Source organism: Scleropages formosus, chromosome 19, assembly GCF_900964775.1.
Source record: "Scleropages formosus chromosome 19, fSclFor1.1, whole genome shotgun sequence".
Taxonomy (NCBI): Eukaryota; Metazoa; Chordata; class Actinopteri; order Osteoglossiformes; family Osteoglossidae; genus Scleropages; species Scleropages formosus.
The window spans coordinates 9,865,299-9,877,425 of NC_041824.1; the positions used below are offsets into that span (position 1 = coordinate 9,865,299).

General features: G+C 47.3%; 1 protein-coding gene across 1 annotated transcript in view; it reads right to left on the reverse strand.

Annotated features, from left to right (window-relative positions):
• dpp6a (dipeptidyl-peptidase 6a) overlaps nucleotides 1-12,127 on the reverse strand; it is a 178,707-nt gene that overhangs the window by 143,518 nt on the left and 23,062 nt on the right. The window lies entirely within an intron of this gene.

The following is a 12,127-nucleotide window of genomic DNA, read 5'->3' on the forward strand; positions in this document are numbered from 1 at the left end:
AACCCGAACAAAAACTTCTATAAACCCGTATCCATAGAGGACGCTTTCCTCCAAAATGAAACATTCTTTTGAGACAAAAAACATTTTCCTGAGAAAGAGGACACATAGGGGCAGCTGGAAGTGCGGTGGTTAGGGCTGCTGCCTGTGGACCCAAAGGTTGCTGGTTTGACCCCTCCCCAACTGTAGTGTGCTTAAGCAAGCTGCTTACTCTAAAGTTATCCAGTTGTATAAATGGGCAAATAATGGCAAGTAGTTCAATACAGGAAGTTTCTTTGGAGAAAAGTGTCTGCTAAATAAACAAATGTAACTTTCCCAAGGGTACAGCAGCATGATCCCACCCCTAGCTGGGCAGAAAGAAAAACCATAAGGCTGTGTCCTTAACCACTGCTGTCCATGTGAGAAACACACTGGTGAGAGCGGTAGGATGGTAGGTACTAGTTGGGATCCTGAAAGGATTCTTCAAAACACAGCTGAGAAGGAGCCAGAACACAGTGCTTGGGAGGTTTGGGTTTCAGGAGTTGAGTCAGGTGGAGATCTTTGCCATTGCTGCTCTTTGTGACTATGCAGTACTCTGTATTTGTGACTGTGAACTCCTCAGTGGTCTTGGTGGTTTTTCTTCATTCCTTGCGCATGTGCTGAATTTAATGGCAGTGTGAGATTTCATTTCTATAGCCCCCCTCCCCCGCAACAGCCTGTTCTTTGAACTAAAGAGTGAAAGACTCAAGAATTCACTGTTAAAATGTAAATCGCAACTGATCCAGCGAATTTCACAGGTAGGAAAACGTAGCTGCCTAGTGTGGGTGAAACATCACAGAAATGCATGTCAGCATTACAGATGACTGACAGTCTCAGCACGAGGAACGCCGTGATGATGATTTAAGCGAGCAGTCCCTTAACCGCAAATCCCATTTTTTTTTAGCACGGATTCATTAATTTATTGCATATCCCTAACCACGTATGTTACAGGTGATCGGAATCCCGCAGAATGAATCAGTGCTGTTAATTCCTCACACTAAACCATGTTGTGTTACATTCAGCATCTGTCTGCTTAATATATGACAGCAATAAGGTTGCCCAACAAACATTTTGCATGTTAAGTATGGGAAGGACTCAAAATAGGGCAGGACAGGAGCCCGCTGATGGAGAAGCACTGATGGAGACTGCTTCAATATTCTTGCTGAATGGTTTCACAAAACAATTATCTGGTAATTTCACTGGGCCCGCTTTCCCGATACGTTGAATACTTTTTAATCATCCTGGGGGGAAAGAGAGTCAATTTATCCCAGGAAATAAACCATAAAGTCAAAATGGATAGCCTGCGCAGACAAACCTTGTGCCAATTACAATGCTAATTACAACCTGCTGATGGCCAATGTCAGATTCAGAGTGGAGTCTGAGAGCGTCTGCCTCCCCCCCGGCTCCTCTCCTCTTCTCCTGACCCCCACGCGCTCCTTAAGCGGCACAAAACAAGGCCCGGCATGTCGTCGCAAGGGAGGGGGGAGGTTTGGATCTGTGCGGTTTTCCAGACAGGATCGGTAACGCAGGTGGAAGGCCGAGCACAAGGCTTCCGACCTGGTCCTGAAGACCTACCCTGACACACAGGTGGTCTTTGGGATCATTCTTGCTAATAGGGAATAAGGCTGGATCAGTTCGATGATGAAGAAACTGCTCAATTTAGTAATGTAAACCTTCTTTTTAGAGTATATATTTTTTATTTTAGTGTCTCCTGGTGTTATAATACCATGGTACACATAAAATACCAAGAAAAGTGGGGTAACATTACCATTGATATATGGGGTTAAAATCTGACGATCTGACTGGAAAACAAACCCCTGCAGATGCAGGCAGCAAAAGGGGAAATTTGTGCAAATTCAAGCAGTTTTGTCTGTTCAATAATTTATCCAAATCATCGGAGCGCTGTAATTGATTCTGTGCAACGCTATTGATTAAAGTTGCCACTTCCTCGTTTTGGCCGAGACCCCACGCTCCGCACGGGGGGCAACGGGAAGACAAATTGCGGACGTCTTTCTGGGCATTTCTAATGAGAGCGCGGAGACCGGCATCCCTGCATCTTGCTAGGTAGCAGCACATCGGCTCTCATCTCAGCTTCGCTCAGCCCGTATCAGTTAAAGCCGCCCGCTCACGCGGCACTATTTTGTTATTTATCCTTCGCAGGGCCCTGAAATGAATTTTAATACATTTTTAATCATTCAGCTGTGGTGCGACCACTGGTTGCTCATTGATTTTCTTGGGCTCCCTAATTCAGCGCACAGAATGAATTGAAGCCGCAAGAACGGCTCACTCTTCCCAGAGTTCCCCACATTCGCACATCTCCCGGCTCCTTAGGAACAGCTCCGCAGGGCCTCGGTCGACAGACACGGTGACTGTTCGTCCCTCCTCTGAACACACAGCGTCAGGTGAAACACACTGCGGAATATTCGTAACACTCTGCCTACGTAACAGTCGTGCAGTTTCATACATGGGACAGAGTTTTCAGTTTTGTCATATGTGCGCTGATTGTTTTTATTCCCCCCTAAGATCTCTTTTTGACAAGTGTCCGATTCCGCACGTCCGCTGGTGAGCAGAGACACATTTCCAGCACCGCTGTTCTTGGGATGCGGCGCATTTCTTAAGCGAAAGCGACGCAAGTGCGTTTCGTAAAACACGTGGAGCCGAACAATTATGCAAAAATGATTCAACACTGGCACCTAGTGGATTGTGTAACATTAATTTGCATGCATTCCCTCAGTAAAAAAGCGGTGAAGGCACACCACATAAGCGTCTCGCACGTGCCATCCGTACGTGTAAAAATACCGGTAAAAAGTACTGTCTCATAGATTCTTAAATGCATCATGTACATTAACCTGCAACCTGCGTGTGACTGTGCGTCGCTATATCTCACTGATGCACACATCACCCCACACACACAGCTTCCAGTCGTAGCTGGAAACCATAAATGGCCACTCTGGGCCGGGTCGTGCGCAGACACACACAGTGATGCAGCAGTGGTTCCGCGCGGCTGTCGATCGATGCAACATCCATCTCCTCCCAAGTACCGAGCCTCAGGGGTCCGATCCATGTCACACGGCACTCCTTGGACACGGATGGGTCTGGATATAGTGTGAGATGTGATGCAGACCGATCTCAATATGACGCAAACAACTCACCTGCACTCATGGTCCGAAGTCAACGAAGCAATGAGAGCCGAAACAAAAAAAAATCCTTAGGCATGATCGAAAACACTGGATGAAAATACTTCATATCCAGGGTATTTCGATAACACTGTTACCTTTCATCTGTGGGGGAGAAACAAATAAACAAAAAAAAACCAAAAACACACTGATGGCGTTGAGTGTAGCAGGTTTATAAGCTGTTATTCTGATGTTTTCGATGAAGACACTTTATGAGAACAGCGCTACTGCTTTATATAAAATAAACTTCTGGTTACCGAGGGATGGATTTGTGACCCAAAGGTTGCTAGTTCAAATCCCAGGAGAAGAGAGTCAGCTACACCCATTAAAAATGTATTGTAGGCCAGGGAAGCAGCTTTCAATAGGATTTCATCACATTAGTCAGTGAGTTATTTTAATAAATTGCCTCCAAGCAGAATATTGCACCTTAAGAGCGGGTGCAAACGCCACGGCGGGCGTCTGGTCACACTGCTGGCTGCCGTTTGACCCGACACAGAACTCAAATTGCTCGAGTAAACTACGAGCTGTATAAAAATGTAAGCTATGCCATTTTTTTTGCCTTGACAAGAGAGTCTTGCGAGGTGATATATCACACACAGCTTGGGCTGAATTTTTATTTTGGCTCACCATGGTGCTGAAAGTAACTGGTGTTTAAATGAGAAAGGTTGAACGGAAGCGGATCGTTCCCAGGACCACATTTCCACTCGGCAAACACCGCTTTTGTGTGCTGCTCTGCAGCGAGTGCCGGGGTGAGATTAGTACACAGGAGGGTTAGGAAATGGAAGATGTGAACTAGACTTGAAGACTCGATTGCAAAGAGATGGGGTGCAAGGTGTAAACCGACACAGCGTGTGGGGGAGGAAGTCCTCATCTCTGGAAGACTCCCACTCTTGGCCAAAGCCTTGGTCCTCAACCTCCTCTCACCGGATCAACATGGTGAACCATTGCTGATACAGAGGTCCGATACCAAGAGTCACCGTGCATCTGAGTCACTGCACAGCAAGAGCAGAGTAAATCAGTGCCATCGTCCAGGTGCCCAAACACACCCCCAAAGCTCATCGATATTTAAGGCCTCGCGTGTTTGTCTTTCACATATTAGACGGATATTCCTATATTGCTTTGAGTCCTGGTTCTGAACCTTGTGTACATGGACCTCCCACTGGGCGCAGGAGGTCCCATCATGCAGCCTGACCTCATAATTAAAACGGATTCATATCATATGGGCTAAAACTAGAAGTATTTATGTTTCGCTATGGCAAACAAAGCTGCCAAATGCTTAGCATGCACGGGGTCTTCGAACCCATGTACAGCTGCAGAGCCTCGGTGATTTTGTCCCAGTGCTCTAAGAAACGAAGTCATAGCTTAGTTACAAGTCACAAAGCTGTTGCAGTGTAGTTGTTTTTTTCAGTTACATTATTTACTCTTCATTAAACCATTGTGATGTACTTTATTCTTTACTTACATTATTCACTATATGGTATTCATTAGGGGGGTGCGGTGGCGCGGCGGCGCAGCGGCGCAGCGGGCTTGGCCGAGTCCTGCTCTCTGGTGGGTCTGGGGATCGGGTCCCGCTTGGGGTGCCTTGCGACGGCTTAGTGTCCCGTCCTGGGTGTGTCCCCTCCCTCTCCAGCCTTTTGCCCTGTGCTGCCGGTTTGGCTCCGGCTCCCCGTGACCCCGCATGGGACAGGCAGTTTAAGATGATGTGTGTGGCATTCATTTATGTCTTTCATTTTTACCCCTTCATATTTTCACTTTCTCGAAGGCAGCACCTCTGTTCCCGGTACATTCTGTTTGCTGCGATTGGCTGTACAAAGACCCCTGGATGGTTTGTGTTCCTGATCTGGATATTAAGGGGCCATAAAAGATTGAAGAGACTGTGGTTGCGGGCAGCTGTTTGCAGGCAGCTGTTTGCAGTGTGGTAACATCTAGGGAAAGTGTAGAAATGCAGTAAACCATCATTTTTAATCTTATTTGTGCCTCATTGAGACTCCAAAGAACCTTATATCGACCAAAAAAAAAAGATCAATTCCAACACTGTAAATAGCTGATGGTTTTCCCCATGAGACCAGACTGGATGAGCAGTTTCTTGAAATACATTCTTTTATATTTATTTAGAGAATTTTACAAGGTGCAAAACCCATACATCGACCAATAGAGAGAAGGAAAGCACAGTGCACGACCCCCTTTCGTGCAAAAAACAGTCCCAATCCCTCCCAACGCCTCAAACAAAGTAGTAATTACGAACTTAAAAAGGGAAAGGGCATAACAGAAATGTACTTATTTTAAAAATATATAGACAAGCAAGAAAGAACATGGATACATTTTGAATTTGATTATACTGCACAAAGGGGGGTGTGGTGGTGCAGCGGGTTTGACCGGGTCCTGCTCTCCGGTAGGTCTGGGGTTCGAGTCTCGCTTGGCGTGCCTTGTGATGGACTGGCGTCCCGCCTGGGTGTGTCCCCTCCCCCCGCCAGCCTTACACCCTGAGTTGCCGGGTTAGGCTCCTGCTTGCTGCGACTCCACTTGAGACAAGCAGCTTCAGACAGTGTGTGTGTGTTACACTGAACGCGTGGCCATTAAGGGGCTCTTCTTTACAGCTTGCACCGAAGGCTACTGTCCACATGGAACTCCCAGAGGTGGGAAGCACTCCCTTGCGAACGTGAGCGCCGGTGAGACCTGGAGCCTGACAATAACAGTATTTGTCTATCTAAGAGCCAAGAGGAAAACTAATGGGCCCTGTCACCTGCTTCCTGCACTGGCCGCTTCTAATCGGTCAAAGGGAACTGCCTCGGAAGCGGCGCTCGCAACTGGCTCGCTCGCTTCACATCCCCACCCGTGGAAAACACCCGTAGCGCAAGTTGGAAAGGAAAGCGCTCTCAGGGCGGAGAAAATAAACAAACAGCAAAAATCTGAAATTTGCTTCAGCGTGACTCTAAAACAGCCGTGTTTGGAAGATTCTGGGAATCAGACTTCGGTTGCACCGGCAACGAGGGCAGCCGAGATGCCTTCCGATCCCGTGAGGACTGGGCACGATTGCGGTGCCGGTGAAACGGAGGCACCTGGGAGGACGGGCCCCCATAGTAAGGAGCAGCGGATAAATATGTTCCTATGGGCACTTTGGATGTCAAAATGGCGAGACTTCCCAGCGTTCTGAGCGCACGTATAATATTCGCCCTTTAGCACCCAACTCCTGAATTCTCATTTAGTGCCTATTAATGTTTCATCTCTGGACACAGGAGTGTGCAGTCACAAAAATCAAACCGAGCCATTCCGAAAAGCTTTTTAAATTATTCGCCGCCGAGGTGGCAGAAGGCCGAACCCCGAGCGATACAAGCGGCTTTGTGATGCTGTGGGTACTTGGCAGCATAGGGCGGGAGAGGGGGGCCATTTCCACATGCAGAACACGGTAATGCTGTGATTTGCGGCGTTACATACATTTTGAAGGTCATTCGAACCCAAGCGCACCATGCAGGGTTACCAGGGACCCCGAGGTACAGCGTCCGGTCCAGCTTCGTATACCGTGCTTATTACTCTGTTTCTGCAGCGTGCGGAACGGCACGGACTGGAAGCTCCATTATTCGTGCACCTCGCTATGCCCACCTGCGGGCAAGTCTATGCGGTGGTCTGCTGCGCCGGCGCCCCTCCCCCACTCTCCGCGTGGAGAGAAGTCCGGGGAAGAGCTCCATCTGTGAATTTCGGCGCGCATCTTACGGTAAAAACACGGGACCCCTGCAAAGCCCTCAGCGTACCTGACAAATCAGAGCCGAGCTCGGAAGCGGATCCACCCGTCTCACCGTGAAAAGACTCGCCCCGTGTGCCGGAATGGAAACGGAACGCTGTAAAAGGCTCCTTTCAAAAGGTACACTTGACCTTTTCTTTTCTCATAGGTTCCGCATTATACCATTAGTGTCGGGTCACGATTTTCTCTTACGCTGCACTTCAATCTCCCTCCAAAGCTTTTTAGCCTCAAAGGAGAAGCAAGAACTCAATAGATGCGTCGGGGCTCTACTTTTACACCCTTGAGCAAGGTACTTTTACTTGAATCGTTTCAGTAAATATTAAGCTGTATAAAGGCAGATAAAAGTACAAAACTGGCTGCAAAGCAACTGAAATAACAATAAACTACAGCTTAACAGACTGAGTTAAACTTTTTTTTTATGTTAGGCACTGAGTTGGAGGAGCAGTAGGTACCAGGAGGGCGGGGTGTGTGGGAGGGAATCTCAGTACTTGTGCTGTTAACCAGACACATTCATCACTCCACTCCTGGAGAAAATTACCTTGAAGTGGCACCGTATTAAAAAGGTTCCCTCTGGAAGAAAGCGCAGGTGCCCCGGCCAGGACTCTACAGGAAAACGGGGACGGATCTATCCCCTATCCCTCACATTTAGCGTACTGAGCAGAATATTAAACACACACATTATTACGTACATCTCCGCAGTTCACTGGGGAAACCTCTCTTGTCGGGAAAAAGACTGCTTAAGGGTATTTTAAGTTATTACTTTAAGAAACAAAATCAGGCTAAGCATTAAAAAAACTGAAAAGGATATTAAAAAAGATGGTGTTATTAGGTGGTATTGACCATGCATTTTACAACAAAGTATCCAGACTGCTGGTTAATAATAACTTCAGCAGAACATTGACTCACCGCAGCGCACTTTATACAGCAAAGTACATGCGGACACGTAATTATGCACTGTATTATATACAATACTATAATTACATGGCACGTGAACAGCAGAACATATAATCAAAAGAGAACAAATCAAAAGCGAGAGGGTACAGATTTTTCCCACATTAACATCACCTTTACCGTACATGATGTACAATCGTAGGTTCTGAGCGCAACGTGAGGAAGAAATGCTGACAGAGGTACTGTGAGCATCTGCAAGGGGCCGTCAAAGACGAGGCGAAAAATTATGATTTGAAGACATGGTATTCAAGCGCAGGGGAACGCCGATAGGTTCGAGAAGATTAAACTGGTGTTAAGGAATGCGTGTCCAGAAAATGTCATGCTGCATGTTTACGTGACATGTGTTTTGACAGTTTAGTATCTTGGCTTCCCTTTATTTTCCCAATCGTGAGAGTATAGATTCGGACGTGTCAGTCGTGGCATAAAGTGAAAAAAATGGTGTGAAGTTGAGATTAAACGGTGGAGGAGGAGCAAAGAGGACCATAAATGCAGGGACTGGCCGACATGATTGAATGACATGGACACATCATCATGTAACTTCATACACCTCCTCACCCTGAGCCCCCTGTTCCGTCAGACTTTGCAGTTTTGTGGGAGGAACAGAACAAAAGAAGTTGGCCAACACACACACACACACACACACACACACCAAGCACCCGTTCCCTAAGATGGGACACCAGCTGCAGCATTCTCACATGTACCGAACGTCTCTTCACTTGGACCATCCCTTAACAGCAGCATCTTCACATGCAGGGGATGAATTGCTTCGGTTACCACAATATCCAGTCTAGCAATCTGCTTCTACCGCTAAGTACAACGCAGGGTAACTTGAGTCAAAAGCATTTCCTTCTTTCCTTCTTTTTATCAGGACAGAACAAGGTGAAATAGCTGCTCTCTCGTGCACGGGGCGCTGATGCCGATTTAAGGGAGGACAAAGAGAAACAGGTCTTACCCCTTTGGAGGAAGCAGTCATGCTGATTGTCTGTTGGGTGGCAATTAGGACTGACATGGCGCTGCTGCTCAGAGGTGCTGCCGGAGGTGTTCCCGAGATCACCTCGAGGTTCGAGTGCACCGCCGGAGACGACCTGCAGCCCGCACCTCGCTGTCAAGCTTGAGCAAAAGCCCTGGAGGAGATCTGTCAACCCAACCTACGAAAAGAGAGAGGGCGTCCAGCCCTCCCCTCTCTCCCACCGTCTCCTCTCCTCGAGGATGCTCAGCTAGGGTGGGGAAACGTTGGGGAGCTCCGGGCTCGAACCTGCGGGCGAGCCGAGGAGACGGAGGTACGGGTTGGGATGCGAGGGGGCAACGGAATGGGAGCGGCCAAAGGAATGAAACGGCGGGGAAGATGCCGAGCGCGTTGCGCGAGCGCGTGAGCAGGGAGTGATGGAGCCCGTGCGCGAGTGTGCGCAAGTGTGCGCGAGTGTGGCTTGGCGAGGGTGTACCAGTGGCCCAGCCCGCTGACAATGGATCAATTCAATCAAGCTCCACTGTTAGGTAGTGATAAAGCTCAGGCAGTATTTATGCTGTAGGTCTAGCACATCGTAAATTACACCGGCTCCCAGGAGCACGTATCCCCCCGGTGCATCGCGCAGCATGCCATGTGCTGTTTTATTTATGTTGCTTTTGCGGTCGCATATTGAATCCGGCGCCTGCACCAAATAACTGATTTACGCCACTACCAGAGCCCCAGAACACGTGCTAAACGGAACGACGCGTCTCCCGAGCAAAAAAGGAGCCGGCAAGCAGAATAACCGCTTTTAAACCACAGGCCCGGTTTCATTAACACACAAAGCAGTGACTGTATCCAAGAAAAAAAAAAAAAAAGTATTATCAAGTCCTCATTAGCAGCTTTTTAAATTAGGGACTGAATAATCTTTGACTACTGTTCAATAAAGCAGGGCGAGAAGCGCAGCGAGGTTTTACCGCACGCCAAATTGACTTTCAAGCGCGATAGCGAGAACCCCGCCGAATTACATCTGATATTTTAACGAGCGCGCCGCGTGCTCACGCGCACTTCAGAAATGTGGAGACGCGTGCAAGGGACAGATTAAGCGTTCCTTCTTTTCATCATCCGGCCAGTGTTATTGTCTTTCTTTTGGAGTACCTTTTATATTGGAGGCGGGGCTACAGTACAAGCGATGCAAACAGCGTCCCGTGCGACAAAGGCGCCGGAAACTTCCTGCCTCGCAGCGACATTGTTCTTCGGCAAGTTTTTGGGGGCCATTTGGAGACAGTTACACAAAATTAGCAATAAACTTTCCATACAAACCCGTGGAGGAGGGTTCTCTTTGTATTGTAGCTGGTGTAAGGAAAGGATTTTTTTTAAACTAGAATTTTTGGGAAAAATCGTGATCGGTCTACACGCTCCTTGAATTCACAGCAGTTTATTCAAGTGCACCAGGCTGAATTTTTGCTAAAAATACCCAGTATCTCTTTTCCTCATGATCGCAGAGAGCATATGAGGTCGTAGGTCAACCATTTAAATCTGAATGCATAAATCCGTACGCATTCAGAATAGCCTGTCGGGTATCCTCGTCCCCTTCTGCTCTTTAAGTGCCATTACTTTTTCTACATTCTGTTTACATCCAAAACATCTACTAATTAACTCTCACTCACCTCTACCTGAAGCCATTGCTGCAGACTGAAATGCATTATGGGTAGCATCAGAGCCATAAATGATTCTAGGTGCGAGTCGACGTGCTCCCAACCATCACTGAACTTATACTACCCTCCTAGAAAAAGGGTTTTATGAGCCCTGAACTGTATGGGGATTTTATACCTGGTCCTAAACCAAAATGGTAATTTATGGCCCCTTGGGGAACTTGGACTATTATTATATGTGCTGCGAGATAGAGACGTGGATCATTCTCCAGTGCAGCCGCAGGTAGAACTTTCTGGACAAACTTTTCTGCTGATGCACTCCGTTCCTTCAGTCACCACAAAGCTTTGGCTCTTAGAAGGATGAGTGAGAGGAAGCGGCTGTTCGGCAGGGCCTTCCACCAGCCCACCCCCGACAGAGGCGCCTGTTTGCCATCATCCTTCCGATGCATCGGTTTCAAATGATTTATTATTCCTACCTTTTTCCTGTTCCTTAGCTGACACTCATTCAAAGTGATTCAGCTTCATCCCTTTAGACAGCTGGATATTTTACTGGAGGTATTCAGGTTTTAAGTATTTTGCTTAAGGGTACAACAGCAGGGCCTCTTCTGGGACTTCAGCTGGCATCTTTCATATAACAAGTCTGTATCTTTAAACAGTACGATACCTGCTGCCGCAAGCAAATTAAGGCCAGCATAAGTTAGCGCATTTCAGATGAGTTAAAATATGATCCATTACTGCATAGAGTGTGTCTATCACTTATTTTTATTATGTATTTTTAATCACATTTTTATTCATGTACATTTATCTTTTTCACATTTTTAGGTTTTAAAGGTTCTTGTCGCAAAGGATCGGAAATATCCACGCGACACAACGTATCAGTTATGATAATCTATGAACAAACAAAACGAAAGACTTAATGACAAAACTTTTTTCTTTTTTTTTTTTTTTTTAAATTTCTGGTGGTATAATTTAAATTTATGTGGTCTTTAAATTGATTTTGCGGCAAACATAGTTGATGTATTTTCCTGTTAAGCTCAGTGTTGTCAAAATAAGTGATACAGAGCGCATTCTTTAAACACCTGCGGGATTTGAACCTTAAAGTGTGACATCTTTCATAGCACAGCTTGGGTCTGCGATCCTCTGAGGTTCATTCTGCCACAATTGATATTGATAGGATCGCCAGGCTGGCGCGCTATGCAAGTGAAGCCACCTTCTGAAAAAAATATTTTTCACAAGTAAACGAGAAGGCAGCGCTGAATAGAAATGCACGAGACGTCCCCGGCATACTAAACGGGCGCTTGTTGTCATACAGGCGACGTGGTTCTCCGTGCCCCCACAAAGGCAGCTTTATGAGCTCGCTTACAGCGGTTACTAAAACAGACAGTTTAAATGTCATCTAATCCTAGGCCATTACGCTAGAGAGCAGAGCCAGAGTCGGCTGTCCCATGGGCACCAGTGCCGACCGGAGGAAACGCGACGCAGCCCGACGGTCCGAAATCTGCCTCCCGAATGGATCGCGCTGGGCCCAACGCTTCCTCACCCTTGGGTGATGTCGCCTCTCCTTCTGGTGCGTTACAACACGGCAACAGTATGGCTTCCATCTTCTATCTCCCTGCGGCCCTTCAGACTGGACACACCTCCCGGG